Genomic DNA, 6,110 nt, shown 5'->3' on the forward strand with positions numbered 1-6,110 from the left:
CTTTGGTGGTTTGAATGTCATGTAGGTTTTTACTAACCTAAGATTTGGATATTATATCACGCCAAGTACAATTTTTATTCGAAGACACTAATGGTCACTGGTAAATGGGAGGAATTTAAAAGTTAGGTAATTATTATTATAACTTACCTGCTTATCAACATCTATTTCACCCAAATAACACCCGACAAAATCATCTTGACAGGTGACTGGCAGTTTGTAGACGACACTTCACGTTGCTCTGGATGAGAAAAAATAGTGTTTAAATGATGCGTTTCCCCTAAATTCTCCGAATGAATCTGTGTGGCTCAAATTTGTTGCAACTTCCTTGAACACCGATTTCGGTGTACAATGGAGGATCGGCGACTTTCTATGACATTTTTAAATTTTATTCCAATGAATTTTGTAGTTCGGCATGTAGTTACTAATTACTACTCGAAGTAGTAAACATTACAAAAGTTCCGCCATGTCCCTCCATTGCAAACTAAAAATAGTAAAATCTAGTCTGATTTTTAGCAAATATTGCAGCAAAAGTTTTCTCCGTGTATATGTGACTGTCCGCGAGGGAAGGGACCTAATGCGTTAAAGCTGAATTCAGGGTTGCAAAAAACTATAGGCGTTAGTCGCCAGTTTTAGCGTTGGAAAGTCGCCATAAATCGTCAACCTCATAAAATTGAATGTCGCCAGAAATCGCCAGGTTGATGTGGAAAATGCTGCTAAATTTTCAATAAAATAAACTTATAACATATTTATGACTTGGTACTCTTTACCTTTAGGCCAATCGGAATTCTCCCACTCTTTGTATTTTCGTAACTTTTCGTTAGCCTTTCCCACTTTTACATGTTGTTTTTCAAAACTTTTGCCTAAAAATCAATTATTACGGACAAAAAGCATGTGACCATTAAAAGTACAAACAGTGATTTGCGCATATTTTTTATGCGTCCACGCTTGGTGTGATTGGCGCGCTTATTAAAAGTCGCAGGATCGCCTAGAAATTGTCTACACTCAATTTAAATCACCATATATGCTAGTCTTCAGTTGCCCCCTTCACTTACCACTACACCTTTAGGTGTCGTATCGATAATATTGAACTTGACTTGGGGGACAAGCCTGAATCTTGTGGAATATTTGTGACATTTACAGCACTTGCGTCTCTGGGCACTTAAGTAAAATTGGCTCACGGATCACTTGGGTCAGTTGCGTCTTGGGTCATTTGAGTTTTGGGGCACTTGGTTCTCGGGGCACTGGGGTTTCTTAATTAATTGTGCAGAACAAGATAAAAAGATGTAATATCTAATAAATTAGAGACAAATGAAGGTTTAAAAATGTATACCATCAATAAATGCAAAAAAGGTCATAAAAATGTCTTTTGGGTCTTGGGGCACATTGGTCTTGGTACACTTGGGTCTTGGGGCACTTGGTTCCGAATTGCTCATGGGCCCCATGCACGTATTTTCAGCTGGGCGAACGAATCAATTTCAAATGAAAATTATAAATGCTCGATTTTATTCTTCTTGACAGTTATATGAAGCTTTAGTAATTTTCTATCTTTTTCTAGATTTTTTTAAATCCTTGACTTTTCCCTGGCCAATAAAATTCCTTGACTTTTTATTAAAATTGTTATTGACTAGGTACTTTCTTCACTCAACAGGTTTCTCCTATTTGCTAAGTAATCTAAGTAATCTAGCAAGACACTATAAAATTGGAAAAGTGTATGTATTCTAATAGTTTTCTTTTGGACAAGACAAAAAAAACTCTAAATACAGCCAAACCTAGATTTAATGTAAATTTTGGTACTGAGCGTGACATTAAATCCAGAGTCCAGGTTTGACTATAATTTGAAATCCATGAATATCTCTTTCTTCCCACTAATATTGACATTAATTTTTACTTCGACAATTTTTAAATATAAAGAATATTACATTTAAAACTGAAACGTAGAAAAAAATTAATTTGTTTGAGTATGTCTCCTTGCAAATAATTTTTATTCGACTTATTTGTTGTAAAAAATGTACACAAGGAAATTTCCTCAAGTTATTTAACCAATACCATAAATTTTAGCATTTTAGGTAACACCTACAAAAGATTCATCCGAATACAATTATCTAATCACTTTCAGGATGGTTTTATTCTCCCACGCTCTCTGAAATGTACACTAAAAAGAGGAAAAAATTCCAAATTTCCTCGAAATTCTATCGGAACACTTCGGCGGTTCGCTTTATATCTCTATCCGCTTTGAAATAAAATCAAGAGATCGGGATTTTAATATTTCCAGATTTCGATGCTGGTGATTTTCATGATTTAAATACTTCGCGCACCTCTTTATATGCGTATATTTTGAGGTTACGTTATTTCAAGCATAAAATATAAATGATATAAATATTAATACTATTGTATACATACATACATATATATGCACATATTATTAATGATAATATTATAATAATGTTATTATATAATAGTCTTATTTATATCTTGATCCGTATTGGAAAGAATTTAAAGAAATTGGCGATTTTGGAATTCATCTCGTTTGGATAAAAACTCAATTATTTGGTTGAAAAATTAATTATTTTCTTGAAAATGTGACTATTTTGTAAAAAAAAAGTCCTCTTTTCTATCAAAATTTCAACTACTTTGTTAAAATTAATTAATTAAATTGAAAATACATTTTTGAAACTGAAAAATTTAAAAAATTTAACTATTTGGTTGAAGGTTTAACTCTTTGATTGAAAACTCATCTTTTTCTCTTAAAAAATTCAACTTTTTGTAGATAGATAATTCGTCTTTTTGTCTTTAAAATTAAATAATTTCGTTGAAAATTCATGTATTTTGTTTAAAATTTGTGTTTTCATTCAAAATTTCCACTAGATACCAAATATATTTCAAAACTATTCTAGCCGATTTTTTTTATTAGCCCAAAATTAAATAAATTAGAGCCTGTATAACCTAACTGTTAAGCGCGAAGCGCGATTATCATAATGAGAATGTAATCGTCAAGGCCGTAGGTACTTTGAGAACTTTCTTTAATGACAAATTAAAAAAAAAGTGTTCAGCTTCACTTAAAAAAAGGGAAAATGATTAAACAACCACAGCAGGACCCTATAGGATCAGGGCAAATAAAATGTGAACATTATTTTGCAATATCAGAATAAGCAGTACTAGACCAAGGTACACAAAAAAAAATTGTAATAGACATTTGATATAATAGTTTTTAACATAGAATGTAGAAAATTTCGCATTGTGGTCTGTGCATAAATGCGGAGGGTAATGCAAAGACCGAGCGCGGAGCGCGAGATAAATATATTATCGCGCGCTCAGCGCGCTTACAGGATGTGCCCGCGAAGCCGGCGGATTTTTTTTTATGTTGCCTTACATCGAATAAAAGTAGTTAATGAAAGCAAAATCCGAGCATCGAACATTTAGTGTAAGGTTATGTAGAATTTCGCCCAAATATCACATATATATCTCATTTCGTTAAAATAATAAAAATTACGTTATAAGGAGTTATGGCCATCTAAAATCATGTATTATTTTATTATTACGATCACTAAACAACTAAAATTGATTCAAGTAATTTTTTCCATATTTTCGTTTATAAACGTTGAAGCTATAAAATAGCTCTAACGTGGACAAACGACTATCGACCATCACAATGCGACCACCAAACAATGTTAAAAAGAAAAATTGATTTTATATTTTGAGTCTGTCCCTACCACTTTTCGAAAAACTGTCATAAAGCGAACTTTTTTGGACCACTGAGCTACTAAATATATAAATGCGACGACCAAATGATTCTGCTTTTGAAAGTAACTTATTTTTTCGAAATTTCCAAACTTTAAGGGCATGGCGTAAAACTTTTTTTTTATTATTTAATAAATTATCGAATCTAATGTTGAAACACGACTAACAAACGTCACAATGCGACAACCAAACGACGTGAAAAAGAAAATATGACGATTTTTGATTGTTAAGTCTGCCGCCACAACTTTTAGAAAAACTTCTGTAGATTACAAGTTTTTACGCCACCTAACTACCGAACATGGAAATGGCATTACGAAATAATTTTTCATCCAAATATATCTTTATTTTGATTTAAAATTTGTGGTTTTGCTGTGAAACGTTTTTCAAAATTATTTAAACAATAATAAACTCTCTAAGGTCGACACATGATTACCCAACATCACCATACAACCATTAAACGATCTGAGGAAAAAAATTAGACGATTTTTTATTTTTGCGTCTGCCCCACCACTTTTAGAAAAACTTCTATAGATCGAAAAGTTTTTGCGCTATCGAACTACCAACCGTAGAAACGGATAACTTAATTTTTCGAAACTTCACATTTTTTCTCATAGCGTATAACTTTGTTTTTCAACTCTTTAAACAATTATCAAAACTCTAACGTAGATACACGACTACACCACCAAACGATGTGAAAAAAACTCCGACGATTTTTCATTTTTCAGCTTGCCCCCACCACTTTTAGAAAAACTGCTGCAGATCGAAAAGTTCTTGGGCCACCGAACTACCAAAAATATAAATCGGACTATCAAACGATTCTCCTTCTAAATATAACTTCTTTTTTTCTAAAATTTTTTTTGGTTTTCCTTTCAGGGTCGAAAATAAACGAGTTTAAAAAATCCTGTAAACTAAATTTTTGATGTTTTCCTCCACCCTGATTGCAAAAATAGTTGTAAATCAAAAAGTTTTTGGGCAACCGATCTACCAAACGTAGAAATGGACCTGCCAAACGATTCTTTTTGAAGCTGCGCTTTCATTTTTTTATACTAATATTATTTTGATTTTACCTTGAGGATTTGTTTTTCGTTAACATGAAATACTATCAGCTCTCGAACTTCGACACACGACTACTAAACCCTACTAAACACCAAAGAGCCCCACAAAGAAAAATGTTGACCTTTTGTGTCAGTGTGAAGTGATCTTTCCTGATTTTGTTTTGTTGGTAAATGGGGCAGAAACGACAACCAAACCATAAGAGTTAACTACCAAACTCGCTCTCTAATAAAGACGAACCGTTTGATGATATACATTTTTTAAATTTCTTGTTTGGGTGGAGGGGCTATTTAAAACCGCTTAATAAAACGCAAATTTCAATATGTTGGAATGAATTTTCTATTATGAATTACAATAAATCTGCCAAAAAATAATTTCCCTACAATTTCCCGTTTTAAAAAATTCTCGGTTTTCCGGACCAGCTATCTCCAACTTTTCAAATAAAACCCCACAAAAATGTGAAATAAATCGAACTTTGGACATGTGCCTTCAAAAGTTTTTTTCCGGAGATCAATCTTCTATTCCGGAAAATTCAATCAAGATAGATTAATATTTTAGGGCTGCAAAAAATCTCAATTTCGAAATTCCTTCATCTGTTTTTTATTTCCCTTGATAAAAACGACATACTAGGCAGTCTGATAAGTCCCTGAAAAATGAAACACGGAGACGTTTTTTGGCCAAAGTCGGTTTTATTTTTCAACATACTCTCCTTTTAGGTCGATGCAGCGAGTCCAACGATTTTCTAACTTTTTGATACCGTCCGAAAAGTACTCGATCGAAGGTCTCCAAAATACGCCTCAGTTTCAGCTATGAGCTCCTCATTTGAGTAAAAAACGCTTACCGGTGAGCCATCTCTTCAGGTTAGGGAACAAGTAATAGTCGCTGGGAGCCAGGTCTGGTGAATACGGTGGCTGAGGAACCAATTCGAAGCCGATTTCATGCAATTTTGCTTGTTCAACTAAGCTTGAATAAACAGGCGCATTGTCGTGATGATAAAGCGGTTTTTTCTTCAAATGCGGTCGTTTTTCGGCGATTTCGATTTTCAATCGGTACAATAATGATTAATAGTATGCTCCGGTTATGGTTTTACCTTTTTCAAGATAGTCCACGAATATTATGCCATGTGCATCCCAAAATACGGAGGCCATAACCTTTCCGACCCATTGTTGCGTTGACTCAGGAGTGTAGTAGTGGATCCAAGGTTTCATCCATGGTAATAATCGGCGCAAAAACTCGGTCGGCTTACGCGAAAATAATGCCAAATTCTGCTGGGAAGTTGTCACACGAATTCGTTTTTGGTCCACTGTGAGCAAACGCGG

Source organism: Belonocnema kinseyi, chromosome 1 (genome assembly GCF_010883055.1).
Source record: "Belonocnema kinseyi isolate 2016_QV_RU_SX_M_011 chromosome 1, B_treatae_v1, whole genome shotgun sequence".
Taxonomy (NCBI): Eukaryota; Metazoa; Arthropoda; class Insecta; order Hymenoptera; family Cynipidae; genus Belonocnema; species Belonocnema kinseyi.